This window comes from Panthera pardus, unplaced genomic scaffold (genome assembly GCF_024362965.1).
Source record: "Panthera pardus isolate Hobbes unplaced genomic scaffold, ASM2436296v1 HiC_scaffold_27, whole genome shotgun sequence".
Lineage (NCBI taxonomy): Eukaryota > Metazoa > Chordata > Mammalia > Carnivora > Felidae > Panthera > Panthera pardus.
In genome coordinates, this window is record NW_026526843.1 from 116,875,824 (window position 1) to 116,898,913 (window position 23,090).

The 23,090-nt window shown below is 42.8% G+C and overlaps 1 protein-coding gene across 3 annotated transcripts in view; it reads left to right on the top strand.

Annotated features, from left to right (window-relative positions):
* Positions 1-23,090, top strand: part of ARHGAP6 (Rho GTPase activating protein 6) — a 450,271-nt gene that overhangs the window by 282,065 nt on the left and 145,116 nt on the right. The window contains exon 1 of one of the 3 annotated variants that reach the window (XM_019417865.2): positions 3,142-3,746. The exons of the other annotated variants lie outside the window; for them this stretch is intronic. The gene's annotated coding sequence lies outside the window, so the exon portion shown is untranslated. Of the gene's footprint in view, positions 1-3,141; positions 3,747-23,090 lie in introns of those variants that run through there. 3 annotated transcript variants of the gene reach the window in all.

Consider the following 23,090-nt stretch of genomic DNA (forward strand, 5'->3'; position numbering starts at 1 on the left):
AAATTGATCATTTATGTAAGCCTTCTGGCTCCATGGTAATGGGAGAAAAGGTGATAGATGGTCTGTTGAGGTGAAATATATTGAGACTGATGAACTATTGGGACATCCTTCTATTTGAAAGAACTGTATATTACTGTGTTTACCTATGACTTTGCTCTGTGATAGATCACATTCCCTTCCTAACTAAAATTCTATGGTTAGTAGTCCTTATTTCACCACAACGGATGCCGATGATGATGATAATGATGATCATGGTCATGATCATGATGGTGGTGGTGGTGAACATCTCTCTCTATATATATATATATCTATAATGTATGTATCTATATATCTGTCTTAAGGTGCCAGGCTCTGTCTTAAATGCTTTCTAATTATCATTTCACGTGATCATGACAATAATCTTGTGGGATAGATATTGCACACTGACCCTGACTAGTTTGGACATTCACAACCATTAGGTGCTCTTTGGTAGATTGTGGAAGCCATTAAAGAAGTTCATGGTGGTAAGGCTTAACTAGTGCTCCATTGTATCCCTATCAGGTTTTACGAAAGACCAGATTCTCCCATACATATAACCATTTATTAGCCATCAGGCACCAAAAATCCAACCTCTCTTGTTAACTTGGCACCAAAAACTAAAAAGTTAGACTCTCTGTCCTTTTCGGGTATTACAAGCATCTCTTTGCATGGAAAGTTTGCCTGATGCAGTCCTAAAAGATTGTCGGCTCTTTAGAAATCCCAGGCAGCGACTTGTCTAGAATATGACTGCACCCACTTTACGAGCACACCCTCTCCAGTGATGGGGTCAGAGAGAGTGATCAGAAAGTCCTTAGAGGAAGCAGCGCAATTAGGGAAGAAGGAATTGAAACAAGGAGGGATCTGGCAAAAATTCATTTGGGCCGCTTGCCACGTGTGCAAACGCCTTATCCTAAACGGGGTTTGATCAGCTACCAAGAAATAGGTGTGGCCCATGGGACAACTTAGCCCAGATTAACATATCTGCCATTCTTTTTTTGGCAGGGGGGCGGTATACTCTAGCTTTATTGTTGAGCAAGACAGATTGCTTCTGGTCAAACAAGAATAGCCTAACAGATACATCAACACTAAAGACTTCGAAGCACTGGTCAGGATTGGCAAAGTCCCTGAAAGGAAGGAGTTTAGTTCTTGGGGTGACTTGAAATTCGAACTTCTTAAAATAGCTGTTTCTATTTTAAAATGCTTTTGCCCGGGAGAGAGTACCGTGTGGAGTCAACACCTTCTTCTGTTTTCCACCGCACCATGCAGGTTAACTTAACTTGGATGGAGAAATTATTTTTTGCCTTCTTTCCAAATGCCTGTTAGAGAATACTTTCTTCTGGGGCTTACCTCTGTGTATTGATCAGACTGGACAGTCCAAGGAGCTGTGGCTACCCCAGGAGTGGATTTTTGTTGCAACTTCTGCAGTAGCGCAAAGGATGATGCTTTTAACAACCAATACAGATGTGCGTCCTTGCAACTTTCAGGTTGGAAACATGCCAGTGAGGCAGTAGTTTCTAAGCTACCCCAGATGGAGGTGGTGCTGAGTGTGCTTGAACTTGATAACACACTTTGAAGACATTTTGAAAGGTCAGTTAGCATCCAAACTGTATGAAAAAGCAGTATGTCTATCTACACATATACACAGTGTATATACACCAATCTAGATGAACATGATATGGATACATAGTATAAAATTAGCGACTGGTTGATATTTATGTATATTATATAACAACTAAAAGATCGTCCTCAGGCATTTATTATAAGAAATAAACCCAAATCTGCTCTTACTTCATTTCAGATTCCCCGTGGGTGCTAGGATATTTTATCCTTGCGGATGATGAAGTAAGAAAGATGTAACACTAAAGCCGAAGTGTCATTAATGACCCTGTACTGGAGATCATTCAGGTGTGCTGGAATCTCTTCCGGTCCTCTCCCTGGAGGACAGGTCACTGTACTGAGCTTGGCCTTTGTCTCTGCCCCTGCCCTTTGGTGAAACATTGATCAACTGACTTAAGAAGGTATCAGATTTGGGAAACCCTCTGCTCTTTCATGTACCGCTCTGGTCTCCAGTGGTCCCTGTGCTATCTTGAAGGAAATAACAAAAGCTCTGGCTTTCTTCGGCTGAAAAACCTGAAGGCGTATTGAATGTACCTGCTTCTGCGTTGCCATTGCTTCACTTGGGCTGGTAAACAGTGTGCATTTTTAAGGCTCCTAGGCAGTGAATATTTTTCATCTCCTCGCAGATTACATCTCTTTTGTTGCAATGGTAGCTCTGTATGTGCGTGTAGAAACTATTCGGGTCTGTAACTCATCAGCTTTTACCAATTCTCTTTGCCATTGATGAGGACAGTAACTTTTGCACGTGTAAGTTTCACTAATCCAAGAGGACTGTTATGTAATAGAGAGTCTCTTGGTTTGAGAGTCTCTCGATTTGAATGTGATGTCACTTAGGTCCCAGCTCTAATCTTGATTACAACTCTTTCACTTTCTGTCCCATGGCTGAGCATCTCCATGTTTTGGCTGGTTGTCCTACAGTTGTATTTTTGGCCTGGGGAGGGCCAGTTAAGAATGTAGATGAACAAGTGCAAATCAATCCCCAGAGCAAGAGAACAACAGTTAAAGGACACAGTTCAAGCCTGGATCATGGTTCATCTTTTCCCCCAAGAAAAGACAAAGACACTTCTGCATAGGTGAAAACATATTTGCGTAGAACATTGTATGGTGGGGTGTGTGTGTGTGTGCACGTGCATGTGTGTGATGTGTCTAAAGTGTCCTAGGGGCATCTGGGTGGCTCCGTCGGTTGAACATCCGGCGCAGGTCATGATCTCATGGTTTGTGGGTTCGAACCCCACATCGCGCTCCACACTGACGGCACAGAGCCTGCTTGAGATTCTGTCTTCCTCTCTCTCTGCCCCTCCCCTGCTCAGGCACACGTGCATGCTCTCTCTCTCTCTCTCTCTCTCTCTTGCTCTCTCTCAAAAATAAATACATAAACTTAGAAGAAATGTATAAGGTGTCCTAATGAGTGTGTACATGTGTACGTGAGTCAGGGGAGAGGTAGGTCTGTTACTACATTAATGATGACGGTATTAGTTATTAGTTACCATTAGTTACCATGGTCGTGTGCTGAGTGTTGTACCTGCCGTACGTTTATCTGTGCGACGGTTTATTGTAACAATCACCCAAGCATTTCGAGAATGGAAAGGTGAGGATTGATCTGTCAATGTCTAAGGGTCTCCCAACGTGTGGTCCACAACCGTGTTTGTCAGTGAGTTGTTTGGGCCTCGGCAGGAATTTTCCCACAGAAAGGATGTTCTAACTGGCAGGCTCCCAGGACCGCCCACAAATTCATTGAACCATAACAGAGCTGATGAACACTGTCAGGGCTGGAGTTGGCTTCCAAGTGGGAAGTCAGCCTAGTATTAATAGCACAGTCCCAGCTGCACTGTGGGCCCAGCGGACTTCTGATGGACCCGCCTGGGAACCAAGGCACTCTTGGTTTCATTTATGGGAAATGGATTCCTCGGTGAGCATGGCGGGAAGGGACTACTGTGGAGGCACGAGAATCATGGCTTCCCACTTCTCCCACCTGCTCTAACGCTACCAACACCGGGGTCCAACAGGAAGAGACCAAGGGGAATCCTCCTCCCGCCTTCAGACCTGGGGAGAGCCCGCCCTAGTCCTGGTCCGACTCGCTTGGGCTGGCTGTTCCCACGTACAGGATATTTGTAAGTTGGGTGTTTCTAGGTCACCTGTGTTTCATTATGTGACATAGGTATCGATTTTAACACGGTAGCTGTTTATCCCGGCAACGTTAATTTAGAATTTAAGGATGTGTTTTTACTGGAAAAACTTGTATTCGTTTTGACTAACTTCAGCCCCGAGTATGATCTTATGCTTCTTCAGTGGGTTAAAAGTCATTATTTTTCTGCAAATTGAAGGGTGTGCGTGGTTGCAGTAAAACATCCCATTTTCTGGCTATAGGAGGAAACAAGAGAAATGTGTGTGAGATTGGAATATGACTCAAAGGTGTATGAACTGAATATGACCGAGACAAACCTTAAGGAATTAAAAATCGTGGTTGTACTCAAGGGAGCTCTTTTTCACTAGTGTATTTGGAAATATTTCAGGCCGTTGTTTTTCTTCAGACAAAGGTATTCGAGTTAGAAGATTTTCCTCCCCCCGGAGCTCTTTGACTATATAAATTTTAAAATGGATTTTTAAAGACTAAATGGCAACCGGTAACTTATTTTCTGTTAATCCCAAGTAAATATTTCTGTGCCGTATCCAAGGTGTCTTCTGGGTGCCTAGGACCCAAAGGGAAACTAATGTGTTCGGTAACTTGATTTTCTTCCTTTTTTTCATTATTCACAGATTGTCAGATTCATCCTGTTTGGGCAGTATAAATGTGGGAACTTGTAAGCGAATAACAATTTTAAAGCATAAATCAACTGAAACGTGTAGGCAAACTTGGCGGATTCTTAGGAGGTCTCTTGATATATCTGAACCGCACTTCTTTATTCTGGGGTTCCACGATTGTGGGACACAATCATACATGCAAAAGGAAGGGGGCGCCTGGGTGGCTCAGTCGGTTAAGTGTCTGTCTGACTCTTGGTTTTGGCTCAGGTCACGATCTCACGGTTCGTGGTTTTGGGTCACGATCTCATGGTTCGTGGTTTCGAGCCCCCCACCAGGCTCTGCGCTGACAGTGCGGAGCCTGCTTGGGATTCTCTCTCCCTCTCTCTCTGGCTCTCCCTCTCTCTCAAAAGAAATAAACTTAAGAAAAATAAGTGCAAAAGGAAGATTTTAGCACCAAAATTACATACATCTTGAAAATATTGGGCCTTTTCAGCACCCCCCCTACCCCCCCCCCCCCCCCCCCCCCCCCCGCCAAACGTTGAAAAACTCTCGGGAGTTTGAACTGCTGAGACACGGAACAGAACTCTTCTTCCAGAAGACTTGTTGAGGAAAAATTACATTTTAGGGTTACGAGTATAGAAGTATAACACAAACAATTCACAGTACTTAACAATCCTCTGTAGATAAGTCTAGATTATCTCTACCATATCTCTTTATTTCATCCAGCCCCATAAGTACATATTTGGGGAAGTAAAAGTGGGTGCACAGGATTTTCAGAGTGGCAGATCTATTTGGAATCATTCTAACCTAATCGCTCATCTTGTAGGAAGGGGAAGCGGAGACCAAGGGGTTCAGTGACTGCGGCAAGGCTCCTGCTAGTGAGGGCGGAGCTGGGCGGGTGATGGGAGGTAATGCTGGGGAAGTCATTGGCTGTTGAAAGTTGTCTCCTGAGTTTACTTACACCTCTTCACTTCACCCTCACAACAGCCTTGCAAGGCACTGGGCCATATTCCAGTTTTAGCAAGGAGAAAACCGAAACATGGGGGATTCTCTAACTGCTCAAAGTCAATAGGCAGTAAAAGGCAGAGAAAGGATTCGAATGCACAGCTTCCCAAGGTCTTGTGTCCCCATTGTGTCCTAGTTCCCAGGCCTCCGTATAGCCTAAAATACAGGCAGCATCCATTCTATATACATGTTTACGTATATCAAGAGCATCTGTATTTGAGCAACCACTCTGGTTACTGAATTTGATGGGTAGTAGTCTGGGACATTTGGTCTCCTTACCTTACTTTTTCTGACAAAAAGGATTATCCTTCTCCTACTGGATTTAATAATATTCCAAAATTTGTCTTCAATTACCGCTTCGTTTTCTTGTTTGGAAAATGTATACTTTGAAATGTCTAACTCCTCTCTATTTAGATCTAAAGAAGAATGTACTTTTTTCTCTCATTCGGTGATTTGTTCATTGCTCATAATATGGGCATCCTAGGCTTTGGAGGTACAGCTCTGAATAAAATAGGCACACATCTGTGTCCTGGGTGATACTTTCATTCTGCGGTGTCAGGGGATAGCCAGCAAAGAGCAGAAAATAAAGTAAGTGAGATGAGGTCACTGTCCTAGAAACAAAAAATAAAGAAATAAGGTACAATATCAGGGAATGGAGACCCCAGAAAGATGAGGTGAATTCACTCACAGAGAGAGTGAATTTGGGAAGTATTTGTTATCACATTATTGGTTCAGTGAAAAATGCTAGTAAGTGTCTGTTGTTTTTTTTTTCCAGAGAATTCCTTTCCAAAACCATGATGCTCCAATCCCCACCAGTGGTCTCTGTCACCATCCTCGTGATACATCTTTCCGTCCCCCCCCCCCTTGTGGCAATCGTTGTTATCTCTGTAGTACAAAAAAACAGGAATAAAATGAATTTCCCACAAATCTAAGGGCGCTGTGAATAGGGAGCAGGACGAGCATAGTGCCTTCTCTACTTTTCTCAAGCATCTAATTCATATTTACAGGGTAGGAGACTAAGTCTCAAAATGTTGAAGTGACATGCCCAGAATCGAGTGGTGCTCATTATTTCATTTATCTAGCGAGTTCTGGATTGAGTTCTTACAGTGGGCCAGGCTACTGAGATGGACCCAGGAGATTCGACAGGACTCACAGGAGATGGTCTCTGGTCTAGAGGCACATAAAGGGACCTCTGACCCCTACCCGGTGCTCTTTCTCCTATACCATGATGGAGAACTTCTCTGTTTTCCGGGGTCTTAGATGAATGAGAATGGAGTTCCCATTTATCTTTATATTTCCCACTCTGCACTTCAAGTAGATAATAGCCTCATCAGTCTTGAAGGAAGCGGTCAATGGGACACCACTGAGTAGCGATAGCTTCCTCATAATTATATGGAAACATTTTCTTTCTTTCACTATGAAGACAAACTTGATGTTTATGAATCTCTCCCTTGAAGAGAAAGGTCCCCAGATGCTAATCCGTGGAGTGTGCCTACCAGCCATTCTGTCATTTCTCATAGTTCTCCGGGTCCACGGGGATCTCCGAGAGGATTGCAGCTCAGTGAGTGTGTGGTTATTCCATTATCTAGGGGTGGGGCTCACATTTCCATACGTGGCAGTGGCCGGCTGGTACCCCAAATGCTTGGGTGGAGTGGAGTGGAGGCAATTGCTCTCTTGGCCATTGGGTATGCTAGGGTCGTTTCCCCATCTTTCCCCCATAACAGGAATGCCACGGGCATTTCAGTTCCTGTTCTGTATTCTCGTCTTCACCTGCTTGATTAGAATGATACTGCTGTGGATAATAAAGACTTTGAATCTATATCAGCTTCCTAAGGAAACACGAACTCGGATCGAACTACAGTGGACGCTCCACCGAAGTTCAAAGGAAATAGGATTCCGGTTGCCTTGGCAACCATAGCTCGGCACTCTCTTTGTTTTACTACTTACTGTTTTCCTATTTTGTGATCATTTTGAGGAGAAACAAAGGAAATCATATCAGTAGGGTCTCATTTTCAATTTATGAGGCTGCTGGGAATGGCACAGCTTTATACAGCTACAAAAGTACCTTCTTTTCTTCAAATTTCTCCAAGCACTGGAAAGTCCAGGCATGTGAAATGAAGTAAAAATGGGCTATTACTTATGTTGAAACATAAATGTCATCTTTACTCTCTATAAAGGTAATTATTTGTAAAGGACTAAAAGAAATCATTTTTATATTTCTCTCTAGCATACAGCTATGACTTCTATATTTCTTCAAAAAGGGAAGGATTCTTGGTCAATGAATTTCCATAGGTACTTTCACATGTAATGCTGTTGTTCAACTACAAACAGCTGTACAATTAAAATAGTTTTACTCTAGGAAAGGGCCAGTTTGAGAGACTGTCACACAGTAACAGTTTAACGTGTTAAATTATAGATCGTCAATACATCCTCTGTAGGTTTCCTTTGTAGGCTACCTCAATTATTTATGTATTTTTTAATTTATTTTTCACTTATTCATTTTTGAGAGACAGACAAAGCATGAGTGGGGGAGGGACAGAGGGAGGAGGAGATACAGAATCCGAAGCAGGCTCCAGGCTCTGAGCTGTCAGCACAGAGCCTGACATGGGGCTCGAACCCACGAACCACGAGATCATGACCTGAGCCAGTCGGACGCTTAACCGACTGAGCCACCCAGGCGCCCCTACCTCAATTTTTTAAAAGACAAAAAGTGGTAATTAATATTTCAATTGTTATAATTGGCTTATTGGTGTTAAAAGAAAATATAGAATACATGTATATTATCATTTGACTGCAATACAAAAAGTCATTAAAATTTTTTATTTTGTCGAATCACTTATGATTAAGCTTCTGTGGGAAGATTTTGTATGTTAATACTCTAGGACAGGAGTTCAGAAAGTTTTTTTTGTAAAGAGCAAGATGGTAAATATTTGAGACTTTTGGCAGGGGGACCGTAGGGGTTTTGTTGTAACTACTCACCTCTGATATTGTAGCTGAAAGCGTCCAGAGATGATATGTAAAGGAACAGACCAGACTGTGTTAAATTATTACTGTATTTACAGAAACAGCAGACTGAATTTGGCCTGCAGGTTGTAGTTTGCCAAATCCCCCACCAGGAGAAAAATTATTCTCTTTACTTATCTGATTACAACCCACACGTGAGTCTAGTGCTTTAAGCAAATTGGTACCTTTATTTTTTTTTAATTTTTTTTAATGTTTATTTTTGAGAGAGAGAGAAAGAGAGAGAGAGAGGGCATGAGCGGAGGTGGGGCAGAGAGAGAGAGAGAGGGAGACACAGAATCCGAAGCAGGCTGCAGGCTCCGAGCTGTCAGCACAGAGCCCAACACGGGGCTCAAGCCCACGAACCGTGAATTCATGACCTGAGCCGAAGTCGGACGTTTAACCCACTGAGCCACCCAAGCACCCCTACAAATTGGTACTTTTACAAGATGTGCCTACAGGGCTGTCCTCATACTCCCTTTTGTGTAAAATGTCACAGTTGCTACCACATTGGTTTCTAGAGATGGAGAGAAGTACAGGAGGGGAGAAGTTTGCTTTGTTTAAAAGCTGGTAGAACATTGGACGAAAATAAACGAGTAAGATCTCCTTACACACTGGGCAAGCTTAACACTGGTCTTGAATGTCAAAGGCCTAGTGTCCCCTCCCTGCAAAATGCCAGCAATGTACACAGAGCCAGGCACTGTGAGGTGGGACCCCTTTGCCTCCAGCTGGCCTCTCCTTCCCTATGTTATCTTTATTTCTCCTCCAGAGACTTCTCTGGTGCTTTGTCCAAACTGACTTTAACATACTCTTGGTTTCAATCAAATATCTCAAACACTGAGAAGTATAAAAACTAAAAACACATCTGTATATTTGTTGTTCAGATTTGATAACCATTAACATTTCGTATTGCTTGCTTTGGGTATTTTGATCTTTTTTTTTTTTTCAAAAAAGAAATAATACATGTGGATACAACTGAAGCTGATACCACATTTCTAATGTATATGATTCATCTACATGCTAACAATTTTCAAAGGGGCAATTTATTTTCAGATGAATTTGAATCCTTTCCTACTTATTAAAATGAGTTATCGAGAGCCAAGAGGATAGAAATATTAGTGATTCTCTTTTAGATGTGCACATTATTGTTGGTGCATGGTGGGACTAGTTTGATCTGATCTGATATGGTTCTCTGTCCATCCAGAACTAAATGACACTCCTGGTTTACTCTCAAGACAGACTTTGCAGATTCCCCACACCTCTTGCCTATTGTAAATGAGGTGTGCGTTCAAGAGACAGTAAAGATAAATCATCCTGGTTCATAATAGAAGACTGGATACAGCTTTCCATTTCAATGGCCACTTTTTCAAGCGCAGTGTTTTTCTCTGCTGCCCTTAACACACTTAGTGCTTTGAGGAACAAGTGTTTTTACAAATATTCTCCCTTCGATCCTTGGGACATCCTATGTGAGGGTTAGAACAGATAGTATTGCACCCATCTCCCAGGGAAGGAAATTAAGGCACGGTGATGTCAGTACAGTGTTTGTAGGTCTCAGCTGCACCTCAGCAGCACCTAATGAGCTTTGAAAAAGTACCTAGAGATTCCTGAGCCCTACCCAGAGATCTGATACAACCAGGCCGGGATGGACTGTGGCATCAGTATTTTTAATGGATTCCACTGTGCAGCCAAAGTGGAGAGTTCCCAGTGGACCAGTAGAACAGGTCCAAATCATTTAACCCTACGGTTCTCAACTGGGGACTACTTGCCCCTCCCCGGGGACATTTGATAATGGGACATTTTTGATTGCCACAGCTTTGGGGGGCGGGGCGGGGCGACTGGCATCTAGTGGATAGAGAGCAGGGCTACTGCTAAAACATCCTGCAGCCTGCCTCCAACGGAGTACTATCTGGCCCTGAATGCCAATAGCCCTGAGGCTGAGAAACCCCCATTTAACCTGTACGTGCTGGGCTAAAGTGTCTCTGATTCTAAGCCATTGCTCTCTCTTCAGACCCAAGCTGCTAGGTCATTCAAATTAGTCGTCTTCCTATTACTGCTCCAATAGCTTATATTTTAAGTAGGTTGTTCTTGGAAGCTAAAATGTTTATGATGACTTTAGTTTCTCAGGAACTGGGTGATCTTGTGTGAGAACTACACCAGGATCCGCAGAAATCCTTTTGTTAGAATACCAAAAGTAACACAAAACTGACCAATAAAAACCCCTCACAGCATCCAAAAGAAGAGAGGAGCTATTTCCCAATTTAAGTGTATGTATGTTTGATCCTAAATAAGAAATGTGTATTGAAGGAGTGATTATCAGACCTGACCATGGGGTCAATCCCCGGGCGGGGGGGGGGGGGTAGGTGTGTGAAAACAGACTCCCGGACCCCCACTCCCAGGAGTGGCTGATTCTGTAGATCGGGGGTGGGTTTCAAGCACTTGAATTTCTTTTTTTTTTTTTTTTTTTTTTACTTTTTAAAATGTTTTTATTTATTTTTGAGGGAGAGAGGGAGGGAGGGCATGAGTAGGGGAAGGGCAGAGAGAGAGGGAGACACAGAATCGGAAGCAGGCTCCAGGCTCTGAGCTGTCAGAACAGAGCCCAACGCGGGGCTCGAACTCACCAGCTGTGAGATCACAACCTGAGCCGAAGTTGGATGCTTAACTGACTGAGCCACCCGGGCACACCCCCACACTTCTTTTTTTTTAAGGTTTTATTTTTTTATTTGTGGGGGGAAGGGCTGAGAGAGAGGGAGAGAGAATCCCAAGCAGGCTCCACGCTGTCAGCGCAGAGCCCTATGCTGGGCTCTATGCCATGAACTGAGATGGTGATCTGAGCCAAAATCACAAGTTGGATGCTCAACCAACTGAGCCCCCCAGGCGCCCCTGCTCCCACTTCTAAGATCAACAGGAGCTGGCTACAGTGAGCTTCGTGCGAAGAATGTGCATAATGTTACGAACACGCAACTCTCCACCTGATCAGAAATGAAAAGATGCCAGTTCGGTGAGACATTTCACAATGCGTCTGGCTAATGAGAGCATGTTTCCGAAGGTACCTGATACACCTTCTTCAAGTTATAAGTAGATGCTTAGATGAAAACAAAAATGACCTGAACCAATTTTTTCCTTCACTTCGGATTCCTTGACATACGATCATGGAAGGGTGGATAGATAGCTAAAATTTCAGCCAAATGTATTGCCCATCTATAAAATAACACACCTAAAATAATTAGAATATTAGCATGGGTGGCCAAATAATTTTAAAGTGTGGAATTAGAAACCTATTTTGCGTGTTTCAGGAACAAGTCAGTTATTTTCCAGTCCATCGGCCAGTGACACTTTACAGACAGCAGGGATTGAGATGGTGTGTTTTGTGACTTTCTTAAACTCGCCTGAAGTCAGATACTATAGCATATTTTGTAGGTGAAAAATCTAAACCCCAAAGTGGCAGAATTCAAGAGTACCTGTGCCTTATTTTCTACAGCAAGAGCTCAAGGCAACTATAATATCCTCTTATCTTTGCCTCTTACATATTTTCTGAATCCCTTGATAGTGAAGATTTTTTTTTAAATTTCTTTCTAGAACCTGGCACATTTCCTAGTGCATAGCGAGTGATAATTACATGTTCGTTGCATTTACTTAAATGGGTATACAAGAAGTCTGTGCATTTCTGTATTTCATGAATGTCAAATAATATATTTTAGTTCCATTTAAATTTAGGATCCTCACAAAGAGAATCCAGTCCATACTGTCCAAAATGCAAACTTTTCATTGTGAGCAAAGGATTAAGAAAAACAAAGGGAAACTATGGGAGAATTTTCCAAGAAGTAAGCACTCCTTTGCCCTGGTATTGATGATATATATGACAGTCAGCAGTGATAAGACTTCCAAAGGATAACTAGATAACCCTGTATTGTAAAATATAGCATATATGCATATATATGCAATATAGCATATAGCATAATGTTATAGCATAACATTAAAACTACTGAGAGAACACATAAAATCTAAGGATTGAAAAAAACCCCATACCTATTAGCATCATACTGCTGTTGTGTGTTTAAGAGCAAATTGGGAGGTTGCTATGGCATTGACTCATGCGTGCATAGCAACAGAACGAGCTCAGTGATTCAGCTCGATAAAAGAGGAAATTAGCTCACCATTTCCCTTTCCCCAAATCGGAGTCAGATATCCAAATATTTCATTTTGAAATGGTATATCCATCAACATGTTCTAATGGATAAAAGTCAATAGTGGGGGTTGGGGGAATGGTCACAAGATAAAAAACGTATGCCATGTGCTTATTTTAGAGTGTACAGTTCATGCCTAAAGAATCTATTAATATTGTGAATTCGATAGAATGGAGTTTCTCAGTGGCATATGTTGGGTGAATATACAATGATGAGTAATAATTTGGCAAAAGGCAACAATTTATCAGCCTATATAACTTCATTCTAATGAAAGTTGATCGTGATAATATTTTGAGAAAGAAACGTTGTCCAGCTGTGAAACTATAATTCTCTGTGTGCAACAGCCCTCCAGGGAAGGGATAGATTTTGCCAGCATAATATGTGAAGTTTAGTCATTATCAACTGCACAAAGCAGAGGTCAGCTGTGGGTGTATATGTGGGAGGCACCATTATGAAATCAGTCCACAGCCTCTGCACCGCAGGGGTGAGCCAATACAAACAGAGCCAAGTGTCTCAAATGCTGACATTTTATCACATGATTATTTTAAATATTATTTTACCACTGTCTTTGCTCGTATTGTTTATCCTCCACATCTTTATTTTGTTTCCTTTCTTTGCACTGATAAATGAGAAATGAGGAAGTATGGTTTGAGTCAGTGCTTAACCATGAACACGGGAAGTTAACTGACCCCCCCCACCCCCGCCTCCCAAAAGAGCTCCAAACTGGTGAAGCTTGGATTCTTAGGTTTGCTCCGAGTTGACTTGGGTTTTGGAAACATCATAATTTTAATCATTTATTTTCCGATTTACATACAGTAAACTTCTTCTTTTGGGGAGTACAGTTCTATGAGTTTTGATAAATACATAGATTTGTATAACTACCACCACAACCAGGATACAGAAGAGTTCTGTCACCCCCACCCCCCTGCAAATTCCTTCATGCTACCTCTTTATCGTCATCCCCTCCCTTACCCCCCAGGCCCTGGCAGCCACTTATCTATTGAGGCCATTCTATTTTGACCGGTTTTCTCTTCTTCATTCATGCAACAACCATTTATTGAGAGAACGATGTTCTGGACTTTGAGGTGCTAGGGATGAAATGGCAGACAAGACTGACATGGAGCTTTTCGTGCAGACACAAGATGGTAAACGATAGGAAATCTGTAACTCCAAGTTGTGGTAAGGGCTGTGTAGAAAACAGATTTCTGCTATAACAGATATCAGAACACGGAATCTCATTTTAGGTAGAGTGTTAGAGAATGTTGCTCTGAGAAGGTGGCATTTAATCTGGGGACGGAAAGAGAAGAAGAAGCCAGCTGTGTGAAATGGGCAGGGGGTGAAGGCACATGGGACAGTCATTCCAGGCAGAAGAAACAGCTAGGCCTAGCTCAAGTGTGTATACTTTATTGCAGCAGGAAGCCACTGGCTTGGGATGCATCTTTATTTAGGGAAGATGTGATAGCTGTTTTGAGTTATGTGTAGACAATTGATTGCTGGGAAGCAGGAATGGATGCAGGCTGGACATTGGGCCATGGCGATCATCCAGTTGACTGTTGATAGAGGACCGGGTTTGGGGAGCAGCTGTGGAGATGGAGAAAGGATGGGTTCGCAATGTGTTCTAGAGGCAGAGGGCTGCAGGACAGGAGGCTGATATAGGAAAAGAAGGAATCAAATGCAACTCCCAAGTTCTTGCTTGAGCACCTGGGTCAATGACTGTGGGGTGGGAGGAATTAAGTTTAGTTCCTGGACAGTTTTAAGTAGACAGACCCATTAAATAGCCACATGGAGATATGAAGCCCCCGAATGGAGATATGACTTTAGAATTCCGAGGAGAGCTAGAAGCTGGAGAGAGAAATGTATGCCATTGTGTAACTATTAATTATTTATCATACCATTAATATATAATGAAATATATTTTATATATTATTAACATACTTTTGCTATAGTAATGTAATTTCACTCCATAGCATATATATTGATTTATTCACTGATACTTCTTGAGGGCTCACAAGGAGTAAGGTTTAGATGCAGAAAGGGAAATATGATGATAAAGAGAAACCTACATGATCCGAGGCAGGCTGGCAGGAGAGATAGGACTTTTTAAAGAGTCACACATGTATGTGTAAAATTTGAGTGACATTAAATTCCACTAAGGCAAGCATTCTGTGAGGGGGGACAGTAGAGAGATTTGATTTAGTTTGGGTGGCACTAGGAAAGGCAAGGTTTAGGAAAACCTTCCCCAGCACTGCAGGATGGGGAAGAGGGGAGAGTATTGGGTCAAAGAAAGAGCATGGATGAAAGATCATGTGACAGAAGACCAGAGATTTTGGTTCTCAGATGTCAGATCTACTGGGATTCCAATTTAGAAGTCCAGGAATGCAGCCCAGATTTTCACAAGCACCTCAGGCAATTCATTTCTTCAACAAATATTCATTGACCACCAAGGTATGCCTGGGACTCTTTCAGGTTCTGGGAATTCAGCAGTTAATGTCAAAAAGTTGCATTCCCTGATGGAACTTATTTCTGGTGAGTCTGAATCTGGAGGTTTGTAGATCCTGAGCACATTCTTGAGAAGGTTTGACTTGAGGCATTAGCCTAGAACAGAGCCATGAGACATGCCATCATTTAGAGCTTGAAAAAGGGAAGGGCAGCAGCAAAGAGGCTAGATCAAGTGGCTAGTGAAGGCAGAAGTGAGGAAAGTGATGTCTTTGCCAAAGCTAGGGGGGAAACAGATGCAAGATGACGGTCAGCTCAGTCTAATTCTGCTGAGGCATCAGGTAGAGTGGAGGCAGAACAGTCCCCCTGAATGTTGCAACATGGTGATCTCGACCAAACCAGTTTTATCTGAATAGTGGCAGTAGAAAACAGACTGAGTCTGATTAATGAGTGACCGAGAAGCGAAACATGGTAAAGTGAGTAGATATTGGCAATTAGAAAGCAAAAAATGACTGATGAATCTGGAGAAATTTGCCTTCAGCTTGGGGCTTCATTACTGTCCTGCGGGAGAGACTTGTGGCAGTGATGAGGTTAATCATCTTCTCTTAGCCTAATTTGCCCATCTTATAGGAGGAAAGCCCAAGATTGAGATTAGTGAGGATGAACTGGGGTAATCTGTGCACGCAGTGAGTACTCACTAAAAGTAACAGCTCCTGGGGCGCCTGGGTGGCTCAGTCGGTTGAGCATCTGACTTCGGCTCAGGTCATGATCTCGCAGTCCGTGAGTTCGAGCCCCGCGTCAGGCTCTGTGCTGACAGCTCAGAGCCTGGAGCCTGCTTCAAATTCTGTGTCTCCCTCTCTCTCTGCCCCTCTCCCACTCATGCTCTGTCTCTCTCTCTGTATCAAAAATAAATAAAAACACTTAAAGAATTTTTTAAAAAGTAACGACTCGCATTGGTAGAGTGTTATCTATTACACTTTACACATGATATAAACTTCTCATTAAGTAACTTATTAAATATCAAGTGAAAGCAAGAGTAAGATCAGAATTATTAATTGATTGTCAAGGGAGGAATTAGGGGAGGTCAAGCAACTTGCACTGCTAGTAAGCTGTGGCCCCTGGATGTGGAATTCACGTCTTTTGACTCGGTTCTGTGCTGTGTTTGCTTCATTTGGTGTTATAATTTTATTCCTCTACAGATATGTAATCTGTTCATGTAGAGACCGAGTATTCGTCCACTTTTGATCCGCCCCCCCCACCCCCCTCACTTCATTGAGCCCAGCGTCTGGCACAGGCAGAGTTCTCCATCATGAGTGGACCCTTGGTTCCACCTTCTTGAGCTGCTTTTATTTCTGATGCTTCCGTTGGTATTCAGGAGAAATGCTTTTGATCCCAGACACCCGAGCTAATTCGGGTACACGTATCCACAGTGGAGAAGATGGTTACAATAAACAGAGTAAGGGCGGAGAAAGTACTTGAACATGATGCTAGAAATGGAAAATGTACCAATGATCGTTGGGTATCATTCATACACATATACATATGGTGCCTAAGGACGGTGGGCTCCCGGAGTCTTGTGGAAAGCTTGGATGCTGTCTGTCATGTCTTGAAAGACAAAGAGATTCACTCCCAGATTCCTTCCCAAATCTCTTTGGTTGGGTCACTTGAAACTGCCATTTTTATAGGTCCCCAAATGGTGACATCCTGGCCATTTCATTCGGTTCAGCCAAAAAGTGTGATCCCAACACCGTAAGTGAAGAGGTATGGATAGCGGGAGACCTTCTTGTTGGTTTAAAGCTTCATGCGTTGGTAGAAGTCCGGAAGGATATGTTAAGGCCTCTCAATTTTGTGAGCCAGACCAAAGGCATTCTCATTCGCAAGTCTATTTGAAGGGTATCTTGGATGAGAGACTGCGGCATCATCTATTTATTACCTTCCATGCTTGGTGATTATTTGAAAGGAAAGGAAAAGACCTTTAAATCTGGAGTGATTGTCTAGACAGTCCTAAAATAGCTGCTCCCAGGTGCAAAGGAAGCAGTAAAATGCAGACAAAGCATGAGGGTCCTTTGCCAAAAATACAGTGTGTTTGAACTTTCATTGGCTCCCTGTAAATTCCAAAGTAGAAAATGGCCAGAAGACTAAATCGCAATAATCATGATCATTAGTTACTTTAACTTACCACCACTTACTTCACAGCGAGGTGTTCTTTGCAAGCTAAATTAAATTAAATATTTTTAAGATGATTATTTGGATAATTCAGAGCTAAAATAGTCCCAGCTAAAATATTTAGCTGAGTGAAACACCTGTGCAAGCTTTAATTTAAAATATACAGAAAATCGACTTCATTTTTACTTCACTGTGGGGGTATTGTCATAAAAAAAACAAGGTAGTTTATGTAATTCCCCACAAAGTCATATTGCATTGAATAGCGTGAGTGCAGCGAATAAAATTGCATTGAATCAAAAAGCATTTCTGGTTAAACTGTGGTATAGTCATACCATAGAATACAATTTGATCATAAAAAGGAATGAACTATTGATACACTCAACAATTTGGATGGATCTCAAGGGCATTATGCTGAGTGAATAAAGCTGGTCAAAAAAGGCTACATGCTGTATGATTCCATTTATATAACATTCTCGAAATGACAGAATTATAGAAACGGAAAACAGATTAGTGGTTGCCAGATTTAAGAAGGTGTTAGGTTGAGAGGGAGGTGAGAGTAGCTCTAAAGGGGTAGCATGAGGGATCCTTGCAACAATGGAATGTTCTATGTCTTGACTGTTGGGGTAGTCACGTAAATCTACACATGACAAAATTGCCTGGAATTAGACACGCACACACATTCACACACCCAAATGAGTGCACGTAAAACTGGTGAAATCGGAATAATGTCTTTGGATGGTATCAATGTCCGTTTCCTGGCTGTGACATTGTACTACAGTTATGCAAGAAGTTCCCCTGGGGGAAGCTGGGGGAAGGGTACAGGAGAGCTCTCTGTATTATTTCTTACAGCTGAATGTGAATCTGTAATCATCTCAAAATAAAAAGTTCAATTTAAAAAATGCATTTTCTCAAAATTGTTGAAATCGCTCCTTACATATTCACACCACTAGATATCAGATGGGGGGGTCCTCTGATATCACCAGCAAGCCACACCACACGTATGTCAGGGGGTGGGGTTTCTGCTCTGTGGACGAGGGAATGCATGTACCCTTTGGAACATTTTAGTTTGCCTTGTGTTTGTTTGCATCATTAGCATTTGCAAAGGAAGGTGAGTACATGTGTACATCTCTTGAGATTCACCAGCTCTTAAATGTAGGAGTAAACCGGATGCCATGGGGAGACTCTGTCATGGGAAATAAACAAAACAACTGGAGAGTCTGAGTTTTTTCCGACAAGGCATATTTCTAAGAGGAGTTTGTTAATGAGGATAGCAGTAGCAGAAAGGGTCGCGGAGCGTGCACAATGGGTCTAGTTCTTGTGAGAATGCAAAATCTGTTAAAGGAGCTGAAATGAGTGGATTAGAATGAGAAGGAAACATATCATTTGGAAATGTACTTAGGTACTTGGCTCTCATTGATTTAGCGATATGCTCGGTTTTGTTTGTTGTTCTACCTAACTTCACAGTCTCAACGTAAGCCACAGCCATACCTGGCTATGGTTTCTTGGTAATCAGTTGCATTTGCCCAGGGAAGTCCAATCGACAAATAGTTATCACTTACCTTACCCATGACAACCTTGGACGAGGTGGCATGTCGGGTTTAGACCAGAAGTGCTTCTCTGTGATGGCCCCAGACCTTCAAACGTATAAAGTAGAAGAATAACACATAGTAAATCAATTACAGATCTGCAGCATGTGAATTCACATGGAGAGTTTGGTTAGTGGGCCTGACTAAATACCTTTACTTTGCAGCTCAAAGAGCCTTGTATTCATTCTGCCTGTCTTAATCACAGTTTTGTCATTGAGACCATAAGCAGTTAGCTCATTTCTCCTATTTTATTTAACAGACTCTTTCTTCTAAAATGCTGGTCATGTGCCAGGAGCTATTCTAAGAGCTTCAGAAATATTAGTTCATTTTTAATACTCAAAGCCAACCTAGCTTATTTGCACTTTGAAAATGAGGAAGCGAGGCACAGAAAGGCTAAGTAAGTTGCCCACCATCACCCAGCTAGTCAAGTATGATTTCCTTTGAGATTCACCTCTAGGCACCAGTCTCTATGGTCGAGCCATTAACCTCTGTTCGGCTAGAGTCCTAGGCAGGCATGATTGCTGAAGCCAACTGAAAAATCAGAGGAGGTACTTACATCTGATATGCTGTATCTATTCATGCCTTCATTCCATCCTTCATCAAATGTTTTTTAAATGCCAACCATATTCAAAAGATTATGGTGGACAGGGCAGACAAAATATGATCTTGGTTCTCACAGAATGTACATACTGTGTGGGAGATGAGACTTGTACTCAAGTTCTTTTGGATGAACGGCCTTTGGGGGCAAGCGTTCTGACAGTGGCCCAGATCAAATGTCTAGTGGGGAGCAGATAAAGCAAAGATTGTCTCCAGCCGGGGAAGGAAGGGAGCATCCCTGAAGTTGGCCTGGAAGAGACGGTATTTGAGCAGATCTCCAAAAGAGGCAGAGTGTTGATATGTGGGAGGGAATTTCAGCGAGCTGGTCTACCAGGGACACATTCCTGAAAGGGAGTGTAAGCTCCAGGATTGGAGACTCTGGTAGTGGCTTGGAGGGGAGGAGGGGGAAGTCTAAGGAAAATGGGGACTACACCGAGGGATAGGTTGAGGCCAGGATGCTGGCACCAGCCCGTGTGGGCCGTCCAAAGCCCTGAGGGGTTGCCGGTTGTCCTTGTACATTTTGGGGAGCTACTGAAAGTGTATGAGCAGTGGAGTGACACCAGTAGGCTCCAGCTCGCAGTGAACAAGAGGGATTAGGAAAGGGGAGACCATCCTGTCAAATGAGTCCATGCAGAAGCTTATGAGGGGTTCATCAAAAAGTAAACACAGAATCACCATATGACCCAGCAATCCAATTCCTAGGTGTGTGCTTTAAAGAAGCAATTCCACTCCTAGGTATATGTTTCAAAAGAATTGAAAACAGGTATTTAAAAAGTATGCACACGCACACACACACACATACACACTTGTACATGAGTGTTCATTGCAGCTCTATTCACAACAGCCAGAAAAGTGAAAACAACCCAAATATCCGTTAACAGATGAATGGGTAAATGGTCTGTCTTTACAATGGGTTATTTGTCAGTAGAAAGGAACAAAGCACTGGGGTGCCTGAGTGGCTCAGTCGGTTAAGCGTCCAACTTCGGCTCAGGTTGTGATCTCACAGTTTGTGAGTTCGAGCTCCACATCGGGCTCTGTGCTGATAGCTCAAAGCCTGGTGCGAGCCTGCTATGGATTCTGTGCCTCCCTCTCTCTCTGCCCCTCCCTGGCTCGTGCTTTGTCTCTCTCTGTCTCTCAAAAATAAATAAACGTTAAAGAAAATTTTTTTTAATTTAAAAAAAGGAACGAAGCACTGGTTCATGCCACAACATGGGTGAAACCCCAGAACATTAGGTCACATAATGTCTGGTTCCATTTGTAGGGAAGATCCAGAATAGGCAAATCCAGAGAAACAAACAAACAAAAAATACATTCGTGGTTTTCGGGGGCTGGAGGGAGGGGGAATGGGGAGACACTACTTAAAGGGTACTGGCTTTCCTCTAGGGTTGGTAAAACTGTTTTGGAAGTAGACAGAGGTGGTGGTTACACAACACCGTGAATGTCCTGAGTGCCACTGGACAATACACTTTAAAGTGACTAATTTTACATTCTATGAATTTCACCTCAACAAGAAGAAACAAAACAACACAAGAAAGCCAAGGTGGGCCTGGGCCAGGGCAAGCATGTGGGAATGGAGGGGAATTAGGGAGAGGTCTGAGAAGTCACTCAGGAGAACTGGCCAGTTTCGTGGAGGTAACAGGGGCGAGATCCTGAAGTTTCCAGCCTGAGGGCCCAGATGAGTAGTGCCACCATGTGCCAAGTGACTCAGATGACTAACCGAGTGACTCTTCATTTGTCTCTGCCGCTTACCAGCTCTGGGTCCGTGGGCAAGTTCGTGCACCTGTCTGCCTGGGCAACGGAAACAGAGGTGTTGTTGTGATGGCTAAATGAGGAACGTATCTGGAGCATAGCAGCTCAGTGCCTGGCACACAGGAGACCCTCAGTTAATACTTGTGAAATGTCTGAAGGATCACGTTTCTGTGTTTTCCACCAGAAGATCATTCTATTCAGAGATGCCAAGAGCATAGTCGCTGTGCTTTCTGGAATTCTAAGACCCATGCGTACCTCATTAACCCTTGAGAAATTTGGTGGGTCCCCTTAGGATTCTGAAGCAGCGTGGTGGAGTCCTGTGGACACTCTGAACCGTGCTCATAGCAGTAGCTGACCCAGAGCCAGTGCTCAGTAATAGTTAGCTTTTGTTGTCGTCATTGCCGTGGCGGTGGTGGTGACAGTTGCAAAATGATGGCCCGAGTCTGCTTGTGACTGTTCTTGAACACAGATCCAACTCTCAAACAATTTGTCTTGGGAGGAGATGGGACAGATGACAGGAATAAGGGTTAGGTAGTTGGGCTATTTAATCATGAAGTTATCAATTCATTAAAACGACCGCTAATTTCAGTGCGGTGAGGGGGCAAATGGCTTCAGTTTTCCAATTCGCCGTCCTTCCTAGCTAAACAAACAGCTGCTGATGGTAAGAATGTTAGATTATTGAATACTCAAACCAGATTCGTGAAATGTTGCAAAATGACCACTCCAATGTCGATCCATAAAAGCTTTACCATTATGGACAAAATGAATGAATCACTCCCCTGACATCGGTTCCAGGAACTTCCCATAATGATCTCATAACCCTGGTGTCAGCATTGCCCGGTGTTATCAGCCTTCGTGAAGTTAAGTCCATTACTGAAGTACGGAACCTGTCCCTGCGTAGGTGCATTGGGATTAGTTGAATTACAAAAAGCTAGAGGTGCCATTTAGAGGAAAAGCCCGTTTCTAACACTTGCCTGTTTTAATGAGTCACCTTAATGCCTCTATGATTACTGAGTTGGTTGTCTTTCACAGAATTAGCTGTTCTCTAGCCTTGGGAGAATTTGATTAGAACATTCAGTTATTTGATCTGAAAAACAGTCTCGCTGTAGGTTAATATTCTTTGGATTGAATGCACTGAAAATGGGGTTAAAATTAGAATTGTTGTACTCCAAAGCCTCAGGTGCCTTTTGGCAACCTCAGATAACTCTGCATTTGGAGACTAGGTTTTGTTAAAAAGATTGTGTACTCCCCCCACTCCATCCGATCCAGTCTTCATGCTGGTCCACTAAGTCATTGGGATGTGTTCCTGTAAAATAGCTATACCGACACACAGAATAATAAGGCTCTGATGTTCGGGGATAAATGTGCAAGGTTTGGAAATGATTTGGGGCACTCTTTTATTCTTCCTTCAGGAAAATGAGGACATTCCCACTAATCTAATCGGAAAACAACAGCATTTACAAAAGAAAAGTGATTTTCTTGTAATGTAAGGGATCCACTATAAACTATCACTGATTGTTGTTTGAATGGGTGCCACATTGATGCATGTCCAGAGAAGCCGGCCAAGTGCTGACTAAATCAGCAAGGGCTGTGTCGATGCTTTCGGCCATCCCTGTAAAGTGCTTTTCTAACGGAGCAGATCGACCAAAGATTTGGGGTAACTTCTGCAGTTGCAAAGCCCGTTGTAAAAGAAGACCCAGTCTTTGTATTTTGATAAACACATCCTATTTCCCTCTCTAGCACAAGATTACACTCAAAAGCAAGTTGTGTTTGACTCAAAATGCTTCGGTACCATTGTGAAGTTAGGCTCAGATTCAACTATTCATATCTTTTTATCCCAGCACCCACTTTCCTGGCACCTAGTGGGACTGGTAAGTAGTCACTAAATGAACCTACAGTATCTGTTTTGGTGGAGTGATGTTCCTTGCTTTTGGTATCCAAGTGCCTCTATACTCATCAATAGTGGCCCTCTGGATTATGGTACTCACTT